Raw genomic sequence first — 20,684 nt, 5'->3', positions numbered from 1 at the left:
ATTGTAAAGTTGGGAAGCCTTATAATTTTAATTAATTAAATAAATACAAGGAAAGCAGCTTTTGGAGCTGGCAGGATTGATGGAGGAAAAATGGGTCCTTGAGATCTCCTGGACCCACATTTATGCACCATTACAAGTAATCATCAATAATAAAGCACCACTGGGTATATATTTCTCCTTTTCAAACTTTATTCTCAGTTACTAATCCAAAATTTTCAAGAGAAGAGAATCTTTCTTGACAGGGAAACGCAAAAGATTAAATTGGCCAAGATGGGACCTGCACTATAATTAAAAAAACATAATAAAACCTCTGTATGAGACATCTTAAGAGAGGCTGTAATGAAAACTACACAGTATAAAAGACTTTTATACTTTTTCCTTAGGAGTGCTGTGGAATTACAAGCCATTCTCAATTGTACTCTCATTGCAAAGATAGAAGTCTCACAACTGCAAACACATTTAGAAGATGCTTATTATCTGTACCCATTGTAATTTATACACGTATTGGGTATACTGCTAGTTTGACACTACTTGCTTCATTCAAACACATCTAAGTGTGACTGATAGACCCTATTGGGTCCCAGAGGGAGCTTGGAGTTTTATAGCATTTTGGCTGAGACCTTGACTGGAGCCTGGAATAGGCATGTGATGGAAGACCTGGACTGGATTGCTCCTATGCAGTCTCTCTCTGTGTGCTAAACTTAGGGTGCTCCTTAGTTTTCTGAAGAATTCAAAGAGGTGAAAAACCAAGAGTGATGCATAGAGTATTACTGAAAAAATTCAGAGTTAATCTGATCAAACATGAGTAAGAGCACATATTAAGGCCTACATTGTGATAAGGGTGGCAAAAGTTTCTATTTCTCCACCCTTGCCACTTCCTGCTGGCCCTGTTTAGAGTGACCTGCTATCTCTCACGGGGGCCAGCACCTCAGGACCATTTCCAGGGCTGTGGTGAGGAATTCTCATGCCATCTGGCAGACAAAGTCAGTTAGATTCACTCAGAGGTGGACTCTGACTGGAAAAGTTCTAATTAGTTGCCCACAGAGAACAGTCTTTTGATATTATCTCAACTGAGTTTGATTCTGTTATGAGGAAGTAGACAATATCCTTTTGTTTTTTAATTCACCCACCTCTTTGTGAGCTCCTGTCCCTCCTGGATTATTAAAGCAGCCTGAGAGGCAACCACAGAATGGGTTTATGTGATGTTTCAACTTCTTTGAGAGACAAAACAGCCCTACCAGCATTGAAGGAGGCAGTGGTATCCCCCTCAAGAGATAATCACTGGACCTTTCCCTGTTGGAGAATTATCAGCCAATTTTCCAATCTTCCCTTTCTGGTAAAGGCTGTGGAAAAGGGGATTAGATAACAGCTACAGAAGTTCTTAGGAGAAATGGATTATCTGGGTCTATTTCAATGTGGCTTCAGGCCACAATATAATAGAGAATCAGCATGGGTCATGCTTGCCAATGATCTTTGGAGAAGCTGATGGAGATGGTGCATCCATTCTAATGCTCTTTGATCATTCAATGACTTTTAATACTATCAACTGCAGTATTCTTCTGGCCTGGCTGTAGGTATTAGGAATGGGAGGCACTGGGCTCCAGTGGTTCACTTCCTCAGTGATTGGTTCCAGGCAATGTTAATAGTGGGGCAGGGAGATCACATCTGCAACCCCTCAGAAGTGGGGTGCTTTAGGGTTGAACACTTTCCCCTCCCCTGTTCAACATCTACATGAAACCACTTGGGGAGATCATCTGCCAGTTGTGATATCATCAGTATCCTGATGATAGCTAGTTCCACCCTGAGTGGCACATGTGAAGCTATCAATGTATTGACCCAGTGTCTAGAGGTTGTTCATTTCTAGATGGGGCAGACATTCAACTCAATGCAAACAATACTGAGTGTCTCTGGCTGTTTGGATTTCCTGAGTCAGAAATATTACATCTTTGGTTTTGGATGGAGCTGATCTGGTACACAACTTGGGAGTCCTTCTGGACTTGCAGCTTGAAGAGCATGTGGCAACTATGGCCAAGAAGGTCTTTGCATAGATTCATTTTGTGTGCCAGTTGAGCCCTTTCCTTGACTAGGAGAACCTGCAGAAAATCACTCATATCCTGGTCATCCTTGTGATTAGATTATTGCAATGGGTTCTACATAGGGTTATCCTTGAAGACACCCAGAAGCTGCAGGTGATTCAAAATGTACTGGCACGAGCAATAACAGGCACATCTCGGTCAGGGGTGAAATGTAAAATTTGTTACTAACCGTTCTGTGGGCGTGGCTTGGGGGGTAATGTGACTGGGTGTGTGTGGCCAACTTTTTTTTTTTACTTTTAAAAGCATTTTTTCTACAACCCCTTCGGCCGAAGAGATTGTAAAAAAAATGCTTTTAAAAGCCTGTGATGATCAGGCAACTCAGCTGGGATCGCCAGAGGAAAAAAAGCTTTTAAAGGGTTCTGAGGATCTCAGCTGAGCCTTGCGATCATCAGAGGCTTTTTTTTTACTTTTAAAAACATTTTTTCCGCCAAAGAAAAATGTTTTTAAAAGTAAAAAAAAAAAAACCCTCTGATGATTGTGCGGCTCAGCTGGGGTGGGGTGGGGGCACGGATTTTTGCTACCAGTTCTCCAAACCACCCCCCGCCATCACTACTGGATGGGGTGATCTGGTCCAGACTGGGAGCATTTCACCCCTGATCTCGGTAGACCCTGTGTCACTACCATTACACAAGCTACATTGGTTGCCAATTGGTCAAACTGCAAATCAAAGTTCTGGTTATCAAGCCCTGTATGGCACAGGACCTGGATCCCTGAGGGACCAGGGATCATTCCTGTCTCCAATCATTTCAGAGTTGGTAAGTCCATGTCTCCTCCATTAAAACGTTTCATCTTGTGGGACCAAAGAAACAAGTCTCTCTGTTGCATTCCCTCAGAGATAAGGATGATGCCTCCTATCCTAGCAGTGCAGAAGACTTTGAAAACCTGGCTTTGGTCCCAGACCGGGCTGATTTTTATTATTTGTTTAATGGGCCCTGTTTTGTTTTGTGGCTTTTGTTATTAGGACAATTTAGTCCAAGCTGCTTGTTCATTTGGCATTTTTAGTTGTTTCTTATGTCTTTTTTAATTTTGTGCACCACTCCAGAGCCCACTAATGTTAGATGGCCAATAAATTTAAATAAATAAATAACTTACAAGTCTATGATACATCATCACCATTATAGAACTCAACAACAACAGCAACAACACCACCATCTATGAATTCAAAGTAAGACAGAAAAAATATACAATCAGAGACAATAACCCTTCACTTCACCATCTTTAGCCTTTCACCTTTCATTACTCCGCTCTCATGCAGATGTAATGGTTGGACAACTGGCATATTTTCTATTTCCGTTCTCTGATTGCCTCCAAGAAACTTCTAAACTCTGAAAGTTCAATTCTTTCAAGCTATTAACTTTTATCATTCAACAACAGTAACTTAGTACTTTTACTGCAGAAAACAAATTCTTAGATGCTTGTCCAAAACAATATGATAATAAATCACATTCAGTTCATGAAATCTTTTGAACAGAGACCCAGAAGATTGGACAGTTCATCTTCATAACAACTGCTGAACAAGATGGGACTCATTTAACAAAAGCAATCCTGAATACAATCTATTGACTGACAAATCAGCTTTTATGCAAGATGTTTGAATCTAACAAGGAGTTAAGTAGTAGGATTCTTATTAGGTTTGGCAGCTAGGCCATCTTATTACCTAGGTACATGAGGCCTCAGTAAGGCATTCCTACAAGTAATTAATATTTTGTAATGACGCAGCCAGAACACATATCTCAATTAAAGGATCTAGAATCAGGTACATTAGGGCAGTAGTGAGTTCCACTTACCTTCGCTACCGGTTTGGAACTGTGAGCACGCGGTGCTTCTGCACATGCGCAGAACCTTTTGCGCATGTGCAGAGCATCCATGATGATGCCCAGGCAAGTGGGCGGAACCTCCCACCGCCACCACTACCGGTTTGCCGAAACCGTGGTGAACCGGTAGAAACCCACCACTGCATTAGAGTAATCAAGTTAAATAAAATTGTAATAATAAATGGGGATGACCTTGGGAGACTGACAAAAAGATGCTGCCTAGGGAATGGTCAGATAAGAGGGATCATAACCCACAACTGCATAGTTGATAGAGCAAGAGGCACAGGAGGTACCCTTCCTAAGTTATTGAGCTGTAAAGGTGATGGCGGGAGAACTGTACTTTCAGACTTGTAAAATTCTGTTAATGTAGCTTCAAAATAATGCAGAATTATCTTATCTGGTCATGTTTCTAGCCCGATTTACCTAGTAAGGCTGACATTAGTTGAGCAGGTAGCAGGTTATATTTGTGGTCAGTTGTTACTAGGAAACGAAATGATTTTTGCTGAGAGGGCACACGGACTATATTATATTCATATCCCTTCTAATTTTAAGAACTTTCAGGAGGCATGTAACTGTTAAATTGATTTAATCAATGAATCTATCATTTATTTCTGACAATATATGTGACTACATTTTTAAATCACAGAAGAATTTTGAATCACTATAAATGAAAACAAAGAACATAATTTTTAGAAAGTGCGTTGGTTCCAATAGGTTCACATTTTTTTCATAGTGATATATTTAATAATTGCCCCCACCTGCCATATTAAACGTTACAATCTGGTTAAAAAAACTTTTTGGCATCTCAGCAGAGAGGGAATCCAATGTTTTCAGCAGATGAAATGGCACTGGATTATCCCACGCTGTTATAAATAACATCTCTTCTGAAGGAAGGGGAAGAATTTATACCTTGCCTTCCTCTTAACTGGAGACAGAGCCAAGATCACTAAAGTGTGATAATTTAGCTAACGGATTATCCAAAAGTGGATAACCCATTATAGATTAAAGACAGAATATTAATCAACTAAAAATTATTTAACCAGTTTACATCTTTGATGCTATGGTAATCATTATCCAGCCCTTCCTGTTAAGTATAGTTCTTTTTCTATTCAAAGCCACCCTGAATAGAATAGCTGCTGACACATCCCAGAAACAAAACTTCTAAAACCTATGATTTAAGACCTCATCTGAAATCAGGTTTGAAAGACTATTTTCAGTGATTGAAAACTAATCTCTCTGGGACAGCCACTTAGAACAAGTTTCCATGGAGAAGCTGGTTCAAAGACCAGCAGTCTGAAGAAGGTGGGCTTTACCTTTAACTTCTCCACACTGCCACACATGTGGGGTGCTCCCTGTAACCCTTACGCATCGGACGCTGCAGGACTCTGAATAAATTCAAAGCAATAAGACATCCTGAAGGGAGCCAGGCTAGATGTTCTTTTTATAAGTTGTGATACAGGGATAACAGTGTCTTGAATTGTAACTTTTCCTTTCCTTGCCCTCTTCACCAAATAATATCCCCATTATTTAAATCAGCTATGAAATGCCTATCATTTTGCTTCATAGGTATAAAAAAATGAAACATTTGAACCTGATCCTAGCACTTATTCATAGGAAAGTAGTTGTATTCCTCCAAATTACAGAGACAAAAAATCATGCAACATAAAGTAGGATTGTTCTGACAGGAGATAACTCTCTGCTTCATGGATCTTCTGCAGTGTTAATATCTAAGCTATTGTTTCTTTACAAAATTTGGATTAAACTATGGAATTTGCTGATTTATGATGGAGTCAAAACCACCAATTAATTTTAAAAGAAGACTAGACAAATGGGTGAGAGATTAGACTACTGATGGCTGTTAGCATTGATAGCTGCATGTCTTACATACCAACAGTGGCTTCTGTCCATACATATGAGTATACCAAATACGCCCAACTGCTGTCGTGAAATTCTATGTCTCATAAAATGCTACTCTGGATAAACTTTTGTCTGCTCCAACAGGATTTTCATGACAATATATTCCATGGATCTCTCAGCACAAGGAGCAGATGGTCCAACCATCTGGATGTCTTTTACCATTTGATGGTGTTCTTTTCAATATCTGCTAGCTAGTTTATATATTTAAGGATTGTTTTATCAATGGGTTCTGCCTCCCTATTTTAATGAATGTGTCTTATTATGTAATGTTTTTACAATGTGATGAGCCATCCTCAGTGATGCAGGGTCAGGATAAAACATCTGCATGCAGAAATAAATAACCAACAAGTAAAGCTTTTGTCCAAATTCGTGGGGAGGGGAACTACCATTCTTTCACTACTAAGAACGATTTCTCATGTTTATGTTTTTTTTAAAATGATGTATCCATACTTAGAAATTCAACTCCACTCCACTCCATTCATTTCTTTTCTGCCACTAAAATTCCAACTAAGTACCCAGTTTTTTGATTGTATGTTACAGTGTTTGTAGACAATACTTGCTAACCTACCAGCAGTACAATCTGGGAAGGCAGTGCATTCAATAAGACCATGTTGTCTCAGAGAGTAATAAACTTATCTACAGGTTGAGAAAAAAACGCAAGCAAAACAATTGCTAGTAAGAACATTTTGTTTTTCAGCTTCAATATGATATATTTATCTATGTAAGCTCTACTGAAGTAGCACCCTTGATATTTACATAACCTAAAATAAGCATGAACAAGCTTTTGCTCCCAAAAGTAATACTAAATAAAGGGCCACAAGTTACATAGCCAAGTGAATGTAGTCCATGACTGTGCTTGGCATGACCAAGATCAGTTTTCCTCTTGCCCCTTCCAGGAATCTTGGGGGCATCAGGAATGCTTCCCTTCTCTAGCACTGCTAACGTATCCAAACTTTCTGATTCCATACTGCATTTTCATGCAGCTTAGATGGTTTATCAGTGGGGAAAAGCAGATGACCAAAAATCATAGACCAGTGTTTCTCAATCTTGGGAACTAAGGGTGGACTTCAACTCTCAGAATTTCTAGAGGAATTCTGGAAGTTGAAGTCCACACAACCCAAAATTGCCAAGGTTGAGAAACACTGTCCCAGACAACCGCTTAAAATGGACCAAGAAAATTTTGAACTTGACACTTTTTTAAACCTAGTAGCCAGGCTGAGGTTAGGTTCACGCATCATATTAAATAAATTGTTTTAAGTTACTGTGCCCTGAACTAACCCTAAACTATAAACTGGGCAACCCTTAAGCTCTTTTTTACAGCTCTGAGCATTCTTTAATTGTACCACCACATTGTTTGGTGACATTTTGAGATGAGGAACTAATGAAAACTGTAATGTGAACCTACTATAGCTGAGCATAACTAAAAAATAAATCTCCTACCTACAAAACAAGAAAAAGTAGAAAATCCTAGGGCCACCTTCAAGCCTGTTCACTTTGCATTATTACTATGCCACTGCAGTACTCATCCTATTCAAATTCAGCCTCAACTATGGAAACTCCCTGGATGAATTTGGATCTATAATTTTGTCTCTTATTCCAACCTAATTCACAGAGTTGTTTTTCCAAGCATAAACTGAAGGGAACTTCTCATTCTCAAAACCATTGTTCCTAGGGAAAATTGAACAGCAAAATAAAAATATAAAATATAAAATAAAATAATATGCAAACATTAAGCACAGTCCCTGCTTAAAAAAAAGGGCGCATGTTCTTGACATAAACTGGGTTCACACATGACTTCAATGTAACACTTTTGGGTAAGAGGTGTAAGTTCAATGTGATAGTCATTCCTTTATTTATTTATTTATTTATTTATTCACAACAATATATATAAGTATCATACAAAAAAGATTATATATTATATAAACATATATATGAGTAAATATTAGGAGGAATAAGCATTATATATATAAGAAGAAGAAAAAGAAAAACAATAGGACAGGAACGGTAGGCACGTTTGTGCTCTTATGCACGCCCTTTATGGTCCTCTTAGGAATGGGGTGAGGTCAATATTAGAAAGTTTTTGGTTAAAGCTTTTGGGATTATGGGAAGAGATCACAGAGTCAGGTAAAGTATTCCAAGTATGATGATTCTGTTACAGAAGTCATATTTTCTGCAATCTAGATTAAAGCGGTTAACATTAAGTTTAAATCTATTGGTTGCTCTTGTATTATTGCAATTAAAGCTAAAGTAGTCTTTAACAGGAAGGACATTACAATAGATGATTCTATGAGTTAAACTTAGGTCTTGTCGAAGGCGACGGAGTTCCAAGTTTTCTAAGCCTAGGATTTCAAGTCTGGTGGGATAAGGTATTTTGTTGTTTTCAGAGGAATGAAGAACTCTTCTTGTAAAATATTTCTGGACATGTTCAATTGTATTGATTTCAGAAATGTGGTGAGGGTTCCAGACAGGCGAGCTGGAATAGAATAGGTCTAGCAAATGTTTTATATGCTCTGGTTAGCAGTGTAGTGTTTTTGGAAAGAAGCTACGCAAGATTAATTCTTTTGAATCTCTATTTTGGAAAAATTTCCTGACATTATTAACAATAAGCTCTACAAATGCCTATTCCTAACTAAACTGTAGTTTTTATGGTATGTAATATATTTCTACTTGCAAAAATCAGCATTTTTATATTTGAATTCTTTCAGAACTTATGGATGGACAAATCTGGAATTCGTTTACTTATTTTTGATTTATAAGTAACAGCTAAGCTTTTAGATATGTAGACTAACTCTTAGAATTCGGAGCAATAGAGATACTGGCTATGAAATCATAGGAGCTTATGTCCACCTCTATGGAGAGTACTCAATCTGGATGGCACAGGTTGTTTCTTTTAATAAAGGCCCATCCTTCTAATACTGAACATGACTGGCTTAAGCTCTCCCCTTAAAAATAACAGTTCAGATATACTTGTTATAACAATGGAAAACCAAGGTGCATTTGTAACTGCTCACACTGCTAAATTCTGCACAAGCTGTAGCTTCCAAATGCTCCTCAACAACAGCAATGGGTACAGTGTACTGCAGTAATCAACTTAGGAAATAACTAAAATGCAAGTCACAGTCAGCACAGTTTCCTGGTCCAAGAAAGGTGCAACTGGCACACAAGACAAATAGTGCAAAAGTCATGATTATCACTTGTTCCTCAAAAAAGGGCTACAAGTCCAGGAGGACCCTAGGCTCATATACTTGTGACAGTTACAATATCCCTACAGCCATGTGATTGTGATTTGGGTAATTGACAACCAGCTTGCAATTACATTGTAGCATCATGTGGTCATGTGATCACTATTTATAACCTTTAATGCTGCCTTCCATCAAGTAAAGTTGATGTGGAAGTCAGCCAGAAAAGGCAATTATATGACTGTATGATGCTGCAACCATGTGGGATTCACTTAACAGCAACTAAAACTGCTGGGACTACCATTGTAAATTGTTGCTGTCAGATGTAAATAACCAGATCCAGATGTAAAGAGTTCAATTAGCTACTTTATTGCGCATTCTAATTACGCAGAAATCTTCCCAGACTAGCAGTCTGCATCTGGGCCAGATTAGATAAAGTTCCACAGCATTCAAAGGGGGTGGGGGATATCAGACCATGGCCTCTAATGCCTACATAATAACTCCAGATGAGTCCTTTCTCTGGCTTGGGCTCTCTCAACATTGCAGTCATTTGATGTTGCACCTTATGACTACATTAGCAAATGAGTTCCTGGCCCCATTTATGTTGGTAAGGAAGAACAACCTGTATTACTTCCTCCCACTCCCACCAGAGTTAATCCACAAGCACAATTGATACTGTTTTGGTCCTATAACCTTGTATGAAACCAAACTGACAAGGGTCCAGATAATGATAGCCATTTCTTCTCAACTGTAATCAAAATGGGTATTTATTCAGTCTTTGTGTGGTTAAATGTAGTCGCCCATTATGACAACATATTTTTTTTTACTTACTTCTTGATTTTATTCTTAGAAGAACAGATGGAGAACATTGGCCTGGAGAATAGTAACAGATCTCCTATATTCATTATTGTTTGATTCTTCCACTGTTACTACAGTTGAATCTTCCTCTATAGAAGTTTCTAATTAAGTTCTTTCAGAATGCAGAGTAGAAGCCCCTTTCCTTTCTATAAGGCATAGCCATGCAATTCTTTTTATTGAAGTCCACTCTTGATCTTTCAATATAATACTATTGGGGACTTAATACTTCAAGTGGGTAGGGTTTCATTATTTATACATAATTATCCTTCAATGTTTTTGTTTGGTCACAATTCAGCAGAAGTGGCATACCTCAAATGAAAAGAGCACATCTTGGTTTAACCTGGAGCAGTGTGTGGCAGCAGCATGATAGGTCAGCATAGTGGCTCAATAGTTAAGTCGCTGGGCTTGTTGGATAGAAAGTTGACAGCCCCAGGTTCAATATGCAAGCGCTGCGTGGTGGGTTGAGCTCTTATTCCTGCCTCATGTCCTATCAATTTAGCAATTCAAAACATACGCAATGCAAGTAGATAAATAGATACCATTTCAGTGGGGTGGTAACAATGTTCTATGATGTGATGCTGGCTACTTGACCACGGAAATGTCTTCAGACAATGCTGGCTCAACAGTCTCGAAATGGAGATGAGCACTGCCCCAAATAGTCTGTAACGGCTTGTGGAGTGAAATCTGCAGATTCTTTTACCCGTTACCCTTTTTTAAGTATGTGATTCAATGATTTCCAGTTATACTCCTGCTGGTGTTTATATATGGCTATATTTTGCAGCTCAGGGTAGAAATGAAGGTTCCTTGGTCTGTTTGAGCTTGTTTGGGGTTTTTTCCCCAATCATTTCATTACTCAAACTAGGTAACATCATCAGTGCTGGTAGGGAGTGAGTTTGCGTTCAATGTATACTCTAGTGCCTTTCCCTTTCACTGTTGGTGGGAATGGTTTTGGTGGTTCTTTGATTGGACTGAATATGTTTTTTTCAGTAGTTCTTTCTTAAGCTAGAGCCGATTTTTTGGAAAAATCCAAAGATACTGGGCGCAGTTATTTTGCAAGTGGAAGAAGTGATATGACAAAAGTGTTATGGCAAAAGTGTTAGAAAGCTAATGTGATAATGAGAAATTGCAAATTCCCGGCATTTTGTATATTTATACTTTGCTTTAAAGTTTATCAAAAAGGGAAGTACTGTAAATAATTTAACAATGACATTAATCTGGTCCTTAAAATGCACTTGAGAAAGTGATATATCTGATGTATCTTCAACAGCCAATTGGATGAAAAGTCTGGGTGCAAGGGAAATAAAAAACTGAAGGAATTATGAAGATCAAAGCAATGCCAATAGTTAAGCCCACTCAGATATTTCATATCGTTAACCTATGTTGGACTACTTACTCTCATCAACTTCAGGATCAGGGCCAAATAGATTGTGCCAAGTTGACTATATGATTTGGTAGCAGATTTCAGTCTGCTATTAGAAGCAAAAGAGGATGCGGCGGCTCAGTGGCTAAGACGTTGAGCTTGGATCGAAAGGTCGGCAGTTCAGCGATTCAAATCCCTAGTGCCGCGTAACAGGGTGAGCTCCCGATACTTGTCCCAGCTTCTGCCAACCTAGCAGTGCGAAAGCACGTAAAAAAATGCAAGTAGAAAAATAGGGACCACCTTTGGTGGGAAGGTAACAGCGTTCCGTGCACCTTTGGTGTTTAGTCATGCTGGCCACATGACCATGGAGACGTCTTCGGACAGCGCTGGCTCTTTGGTTTTGAAACAGAAATGAGCATCACCCCCTAGAGTTGGGAATAACTAGGACATATGTGCAAGGGAAATCTTTACCTTTACCTTATTAGAAACAATCTGCAAACCTCTTGATTTATGTTACTATTATAGTTGTTAGAAGAGCTAATAGGATTTTATTACAAGAAGATAGCTTCAAGATAATTATTAATAGGTGTAGAAAAGAACAAAATTATGGATAAAAAAACGATTATAAATATTTTTCTATTCATTAGAGTTTTTAAAAGGTTGGCTGATCTTCAGTACTTTGTGTCAAAATCTTGTATCGTTACTCATCTTCTTTAAAAATTAATGCCTATATGTAGGCTTTTTTATATAGATTTTTAGATTTACAGTGTTACTAATAAGGATTTCTTAGAAACAGCCTCTAGGCTGGATTAGGTAACATGATGGAGAGATATAATTAAATCTCCCATCTATATTTTAGCAAATATTAACCACAGGGAAGCCTATTCGGACTAGAACCCTTTGCTTGGTTACCAATTAAAATCTGAATCGGTTGGACAGAGGTTATTGGCAAGAAACCTTATAGACATACAGATAGCGGAGCGAGTTATAAAGTAACAGCATTCAGAAGGTCAGTTCAGATTCTAACATCTCCACTCACTACCAGAAAAGATCCTGCCTGAATCCTGAATAGCCCTGCCAGTTAGGGTGATAAATAAGCCAAGAATCTTACTTTTGGCAGAAACAACCATGATTAAAAAAAACCACTGACACCATGCTAAACTTGAGCTCAGACCCCTCTCTCTGACCTAGATCATCACAACCCCCCTCTCTTTGTCTCCCCTTCATCTCTTATCAGATCTTGCAGTTAATAGATGCAGTTTGAATCCCAGGCTCCAAACATTTTTAGCCAACCACAAAGAGGCAAAAAGAAGTGAAAGTGTGCTGTCACAATCTGCCAGAGGACCTGCAGGGTGAGAAAACTTCAATTTGCCATTGGTTCAGACAGATGGACAGTCAAGAAAAGAGGTCATCAAGCAGTCTTGGCCATATAGGGAGAAATGGAATGAAAAAATTAATTGGAGGGGAAACTGTCAAATGTTCTAAGTATTAAACTTTAAAACAAAGAGAAGAACTGCAAAAAGGAGAAGTCTTTCCAGCCTCTTGGAGGTAAACTTGAAGGTAGATTTTTATACTAACCAGGATCCTATCTTCACCCAGTCCTGCCCTCAAAAATCAACTGCCACTGAAGATGAGGGCCAATTAAAGAGTTTCTTAGGAAGATCGTCTCTAAGAACTTCTCCCTTTTCTTTTGCGCTTCCCTCTTTAGATTACAATTTTAGGTATCAATTTTAAACATTGTTTAAACATTTTATTTAAGCTAGTAAAATGAACAATCTAACAGTGATTGTTTTTTTATTCTTATGTTGCAATTCACTTAAGAAGTTAAAGGTGTGCAGGCTGAATGGATTGCCTGTGAAGAGGTAGAATGTAACAGATTTGACTGAACTATGTTTATTATCTTGGGGCTGAACCAGAAGGCATGTTGTGATGGCTACATTGGGGTTAGGATTAATATAGAGTCTAAATTAGTTTTATCTTTGAGCAAAATTGTAGGAATGTCATGGTGATTATTCCGGAGCCTGTTTTGGTGAGTCATCTTGGGATCTATCTTCCCAGCAGGAATTATCCATGGTGTTTGGGTTCTAGAACTGATACAGCACTTCCAGCTTTCTACAGCTGATTCTCAGAGAGACATGCCTGGAAGGTGAAGCTGACTTACAGACTTAAGATGTTAAATTTGGGGAATCCACAAAGATATTCCTGTCTGTAGGACTAACTGATATCCCAACATGGACACTCAGATCTGGGTGAATGTCAGGTATGACTGGACACCCGAAAAGACCAATTTGGACATATCATCAACACTGAGTTAGATGGATCAATAGTCTTATTTAGCAGTAATCAAGTTCCTTTCTTTCTAAAGCAACAACACTACCATATTGAGAAAACAGTGCTAATTTTTGCATGTTTGTTGAGAAGTAAGTCTTCCTGTCTTAAATGAAATTTACTCCCAAGTAAATGGAGGTAAGATTGCAACATATATATTCTAACTTTAAATGAAGAAAATTGTTTAGAAGGAAATACCTGGATAGATAGTGTTTCTGTCCTTGCATTATTGATGTACAATGAAAACATGATGTTCATAGAATATCAATGCTAGTAGATACTTCTATCAAATTCAGATTTGTATAAACATATAAGAAAGAAATAAGAGTTGCAACAATCTCTCTTAGGGATATAACTTGGAATCCATTTGTTCAAGCATTCAACTAACTGCTAAGAAATAAGCTGCTTTCCCTTAGCTATTGAGGGAAAATTATCTAATTTCCTTGTTTCACAAGATAGTTGTAACAATTCCCCAAGGTGAAAGATTTGTCATACTCCGATTCTGTGGTTTTGCCCTAAATGCAAAAACAGGAGGTGTTCAATACTGCAAGTCAGCATATGTCATACTCTTTGTTATTATAAAGCAGAAATGCCCTCCTTCTTGTGTACTGGCCAAAAATGAGTGCTCTTCTCCAAATATCTAGTATGCTTATATCTATCTATTCTTAACTTGGCAAAAAAACAACCACCTATGCTAGCATTAAAATTGCTTTCTCTATTGCCTGTTTCTTATCCTACCCCCAACATTTCTGTACCTAGTCATTGCCAGCTAACGAATGATTCCAAGATAATGGAAAATCTTGGGGCTGCCCTTGGATGGTACTGTAATAAGGGGGAAATACTCTTTTAAATCATACAACAAGAACAACTTCACTGCACTCACGAGCTGCAGATAACATGATTTTAGTGGCAGACAACAGAAAAAAGAAATTCCCAAGGCAAGTTTGTGCTATGGTTAGGTCAAATTAGAAAAGGCACTATGTATTCTTATCCTATAATATAATGAATTTACACAAGAACTCATGAACAATTTAGTTCCAGTTCAGGGGATATGCCTGGAGTAACTGGAAGATCATATTTATGCCAGTTTGTATAGCAGTAGCAGCCATAAACTGCCAAGCTAGTAGAACGTCTTTGCTGTACAGTGCTCCAAAATAAGGTGCTAGGGCTTATGCAACTATTCACTACTAAACCTTTAAAGATGAGTATACCAATTATTTTGAGTGCTTCTGGTGGTTTCTTCTTAAACAGTCAGCCTGCCAAAAAAAGGCTAAATAAATCACTCCATTACAAGAACCCATTACATTTATAAAGGGAAAAGGTTCAGATGGATTTGTAAGGGAAGGAGGATAACATTACACAAGAACCCAGCACTGCAAGTTTAGACAAAAAGATGTGAGGGAAAATGAGGTATTTTTCTCTTTCTTCTACACAAATGAAAGATAATAGATCCATTACATCATAAACTTGTTTAATATACAATGAACAGGAAGGAAGAGGACCTGCAGCAAAACTGGCAACATAGGGGATATGTTTGGTAAGGCACAGGCAAAATATTTGGCATTATCATTTGAGACAGTCCTTAAAAAGGAAGAACAAAGAGAGAATCAACAATAACAGAAGTAAATCTGTCTTTTCCATAGTTGGCTATAATGGATTAGTTTCATTAGTAGTAATTTTATACATTTCTTCCTTTGTCCTGGACTCCTATTTGTGTCTTGCAAGCTTCCTGCTGATATTAATGAAAGGACTGCAGTAGTTTGAAGTTTTCTACTTCATTGCCCTCAAAAAAAACCCATATAGACCAGGGGTGTCACACTTGCATCGTCAGGGTGTTGTCACACATCACATATGGGGACTTTTTCCCCTTCGCTAAACCAGGCGTGGGCATGGCCAGTGTGTGACCCATCTGGTCCACAGGCCACGAGTTTGAGAGCCCTGATATAAACCATCAAGTGAACCCAACAAACTAACTTTAGTAACCTTTCTGATAGAAAAAAAAATGTGCCAATTCAGGATCCTACATCACTGGCGTAGGCAGAAATTTTTGTGACTTGGGTCAAAGAGAACAAATGTATTTGTGGATATTGATTAATATAAAATGAAATAGTAGGAATTTAAGTCTACTTTTATGTGGAAGTAAATTCAACAGTAATCACTTTTGAAAAATCACAAAAAGGATTATGCAGCAGACATTCAGCCACCTTCACTGTAAGCACAGAAGCTTAAATAGTTAAAAGGGAATGGGGGTTCATTACCAATTTTCATATCATTTTATGCCCTCAGAGAACAGTTTCTCCTATTCTTAAAGTATCTGAAGGTCATTCCACATAAGATGTTTTCCTCATTAGGTTATGTAACAGTGCATATTTTTTTTAAATGAGGAGCAATATATAAATGCTTTAAATAGATAAGTACAAAACCATGTACTTATGACAATATTGCAAGTGTTTATTTTATTAGGTGGGTACACTGACTACAGCTCCCAATGAGAAAACGCCCCTGTTATCAGATCCATAGAGCCATAATTGGAAGAGACCATTTAAGCTTTGGTGCAGAACTCCAAATGAAAGCATCCACTGGCTGGCTGTCATTGTTTAGCCTATAAACAATGAACATACCCATGGACACCTGTGTAGGGAAAGTAAAGTGACATTTCTCTAATTATGCATATACAGTAAACACATTACTGCCAACTTCCTCTAATTATGTCAGCAAAAATCATAACCCTCTCCTATGTTTTAAAGAAGCAACTCAGTCTCTTACCAAAATGTAGGACACTTATTTTTACAAGTTTCAAAAAACAAAACAGCTGGGGCAATCTAAATTAGGATAAAGCAAAATCTCACAAAAGAGCATATAACTCTTTGTCACATTTTGGCAGGCCTTAATGAATGACTAATAGTGAATTTAGGATAGTTTTTCTTTCTGATTTTTTTTTAAAACTTATTTCGGAAAAGTGCACTTCCACATCCTCAGTTTCAAAATAGTATTTCAAAACAAGCACCTTCCACAAGGCATCGGCTTCTTGATATTTGGATAATTTGGTCACTCTGCCAACCACTGCTCTCTCTGTAACTCTGTCAAGCTCTCCAGAGCACAAGCATCAACTCTAGTGCAAACTCCTTCTATAGATTCCTGATTCAGTTATTTCCATGCATTGGCTGGATTGCCATGCAATCCATACCTCAACTTTATCCTGTTCTTTGAGTCTGCTCTATCTGTATACAGGGGTGTTTTTTTTTCTTGAGTTGTAATGCTAAGAGCTGCCATACCTGGGACAAGTGCATCCCTCAAGTAATCATTCTTGCTTTACCCAATGCCATACTCAGATCTAGCATCTGAGTCCCACATTTTGCCTCTCTAGTGGCTCAGCCTCAGCTTATTCCCTTGCCGCTCACATACTGCTAGCTTAGTTTACAACCCCTTCCCCAGGAAGTCTTGTCAATGGTGTGCCTTCTCATGGGGGTGGACGGGTGGACACATTAGCCACCTATCATCCAACTCTCAAGCGCTCCAGTTCCTCCTATGGTATTTCCCTTCCCATTCTTGTCTTCAGCAAGGAGACAGCAACCGGAGGCTCTCCAGATAGAGTATAACCCTCCTTACCTCTGACAATGCCAGGGCTGGCTGGCGCTTACAGGAGTTGCAGTCCAAAGAGCCTGGGCTCTGGAGAATAGCAGGCTGCTTATCCCTTGTCTTAAACGCACATTCCATACTTTCGGTCTTCTCCGACTAGCATCACATACGTTCCGACGTACACCCCCAACCTAGTCGTGACACGTGACCAGCGCGGACCCCCCAAATCTACAGTATTCCTCGGCTTTTTTCCCCCGCCCCCGATCTTTTCTTGCATCCAGGTATAAACCCGCCCACCTCCAGATCGCAGACCTCAGCAACCCCTCCCCCCACTCCGCCCCGCCACACACAAGCGCAAATCGTGGGGACTCTCCGCATCCCCCGCCTCTTACTCCGAAATCCCTCCAACTGTACACCCACACGCGCGCGCAACACACAACCGCAGAGCTTCGCCGCTCCGCCCCGCCCGCCAAGGAGGTAGTAGCCCCCTTGCCTCACCTGAGCTCCGGCCGCAGCTGGAGGTCTACCTCTCGGCCCACACGCCGCCCGACCCAGATCCGCTCCTCCGCCACTCACAACCTGAGCCGGTGCGGAGTGAGCGGCGGCCCGTCAAGGCGAAGCCGCAGCTGGGCAACCGGTACGAAAACCCGCGAGGTCTCTGGGGCGCCATCTAGCGAGCTCCTGCGGCAACGGCGGTTGCCCTCCGAAGGCTAGCGACGAACCTTAAAGAAGGTCCCGAGGTTCCGGGTCGCTGATTCGGTGGAGACTTAATTAGAATTAGGCATTTTTTCTCTCTGCTTTGTTTTATTCCAACGATTTTTTACGCCGCCCAATAGAAAGGGTTTGGGCGGTGTACAATGTCAACGGAGCATCACTATCGCCTCCATTAAATTAAATTCACAAATACATTTTAAAACAAACCACACAATTGCCCCCTAGCATGGTTTAGGCAGTGAAACTATTTTTAAAAGGAAGAGTAGTACTTGCACTTGCTTCGATGCTAGAGACAGGAGCACTTTGTTTCTGGGACCAGCATATTCCCATACTGTATAGGCAACCACTGAGAAGGTCTGCTCACCTCACCTCACCGTAGTGGGCCTTGAGCACCTCCTCTCTAGATGTCCACATACATCAGGGAGAGTCATACTGCAACCTTGAGGGAGAGCTGTGCCATATATGGCTTTAAAGGTAACCTGTAGTGTTTTCAAAGGTGTGTGGGGATTTTCTATAGTTGTAATAGTCTGGTCACTATTATTTGTTTATTTGAATTTATTGGCTGCCCATCACTACATTCTGTATCAAGTGTAGCTTCTGAATCAGCCCTATACAAAATTGGAGTTACGATTTCAGTTGTCCAGTTTTGTGGTGATCAGGGCATGGATTAATCTCCTAATTCAGATAACTGATGAGCAAGCCAAAGCACTTAGCCCTAGCACTTCTTTCTAGAGCCACGATTCACTTGGGGAGGATGCAAAGTAAATTATTTTAAACAAAATAATTAAAAATTATAATTACAAACCTTCTGAATATGTTAAGAGCTCACAATTCTTAATCCACAAAAAAGATCCTCAAAGTCAATTGAGCTCTAAGTGATTCTATAAAATACTTTAGACACTTTAGGAGTGTTGGAGGAGAGGATTACCAGCATATGATTTGTGTGCTGAGCGCTGTGCCATATGCGCTGAGATCCAAAGGTGCAGATTCAAAATCACTTGCAGCAGATTAATTCCCCCATTTACAAGATGTTAATGATTTCATGTGCAGAAGGGGATTTTCCATCCACCCACACACTTGCAACACAATAGAAGGTAAGACATTATGGTGAAATTCCAGGTCATCATAAAATGCCGGCAGGCATTTTTGAATATAGGTAGTCCTTGATTTACAAGAGTTCATTTAGTGACTGTTCAAAGTTACAACGACACTAGGAAAAGTGATTTAAGATTATTTTTCACGTTTATGACTATTGCAACATCCCTATGATCATGTGATCAAAATTCAGAGGTTTGAAAACTCACTCATATTTATGACGGTTGCAGTGTCCCAGGGTCACATTATTTCCTTTTGCAACCTTCTGACAAGCAAAGTCAATGGGGAAGCCAGATTCACTTAACAACTGTGTTACTAACGCAACAATTGCAGTGATTCCCTTAACTGTGGCAAGAAAGGTCATAAAATGGAGAAAAATTCACTTAATAACTCTTTCACTTAGCAATAGAAATTTTGGGCTCAATTGTGGTGATAAGCTGAGGACTAACTGTAATGAGAGATTTTTTTTCTGGATCTAGGTTTCTTTAGGTGTATTGGAGTTGTTGTTGTTAGTTGCGAAGTTGTGTCCGACCCATTGCAACCCCATGGACAATGTTCCTCCAGGCCTTCCTATCCTCTACCATCCTCTGGAGTCCATTTAAGCTCATGCCTACTGCTTCAATGACTCCATCCAACCACCTCATTCTCTGTTGTCCCCTTCTTCTTTTGCCCTCAATCTTTCCCAGCATTAGGCTCTTCTCCAGTGAGTCCTTCTTTCTCATTAGGTGGCCAAAGTATTTCATCTTCAGGATCTGGCCTTCTAAAGAGCAGTCAGGGTATCGGAGTACAATTATCCTATTACATTGGGTAGTCATAATATATACAGGATGAGAACACTAGGCCACAAAAAGTCATTCTGGGGGGGAGGTGTCACAGGAGGCCTGGGTCACATGCGTGGTTAATTTCGCTTCTGAAGATTGTATTATAAAAGGCAACTCTGAGTAAAGAGCAAGTCAAGGGGTGACATTTTTCATCAGAAAATTGAAAAGAAAGAAAGCATTAAACCTCTTGCTCCCTTCTGCACAAAATTAAAGTACTTGGAAGCCTAGAATTCACATAGTGTACTTGACTCATTTGTGTGCAGAAAGGAAGTGGGTGAGTTTTGGCAGAGGAAAAACTGCTACCAACGCACATCACAGTACCTGGAAAACCAGAAATCACACCATCAGCTTTTAGATGCATTCTTTATGAAATTAACTCTTTGATGTATATGAAGCTGCATATTCTTGTTCAGAACTTTATAATTACATTTTACCCTCAAGAGAAACAGTGCTAATTCTTCAACTGTATTTTTCCCCAGTTAAACCAATGGCTTTTGCAAACAAAAGGCTACATGTCACTCCCTCTGTCTTCAGCAATGATTTACAACAAAATTTTGGCAGGGGAGAGGGAGGGCACTGCATCTGGAAGGTGTTGAGGGTTTTCTGATTCACCTTCCCTGACTGTTCTGCAGAATATGAAGTCATTGGCTGTATTGCAAAACACAATGAACTAGCCAACTACATTTTATTCAGGTGATGATGGTTGGGGTGTGTGTTTGTTTTAATTTAATTTACATCCAATGGCACATTTCTGCCCCAAGGGCACTTAAAGTAGTGAACAATTGAAATGTTAAATATAAACAATTAAACACAGATTCAAGGAAGTAAAATGACTATTAATTCAAACTGAAAAACATTAGCTAAAGAGGAGGATATCGAGTTCTTTAAAAGAGGATCAAGCAAATGCAGTCTGTGTGGTTTAG

General features: G+C 39.3%; 1 protein-coding gene across 3 annotated transcripts in view; it reads right to left on the bottom strand.

The window, feature by feature from the left end:
* SEMA4G (semaphorin 4G) overlaps window positions 1-17,766 on the bottom strand; it is a 117,886-nt gene extending 100,120 nt beyond the window's left edge. Inside the window, exon 1 of one of the 3 annotated variants that reach the window (XM_058187847.1) lies at window positions 17,630-17,766. The gene's annotated coding sequence lies outside the window, so the exon portion shown is untranslated. Of the gene's footprint in view, window positions 1-17,161; window positions 17,275-17,629 lie in introns of those variants that run through there. The other 2 variants (XM_058187848.1, XM_058187849.1) reach the window with 2 other exon arrangements.
* Window positions 17,767-20,684: the final 2,918 nt, after the last annotated feature.

The sequence above is a fragment of the Ahaetulla prasina genome, chromosome 6, assembly GCF_028640845.1.
Source record: "Ahaetulla prasina isolate Xishuangbanna chromosome 6, ASM2864084v1, whole genome shotgun sequence".
NCBI classification, from domain to species: Eukaryota; Metazoa; Chordata; class Lepidosauria; order Squamata; family Colubridae; genus Ahaetulla; species Ahaetulla prasina.
Note: the sequence above shows the minus strand (reverse complement) of the source record. Positions and strands in the feature narration are given on the sequence as shown.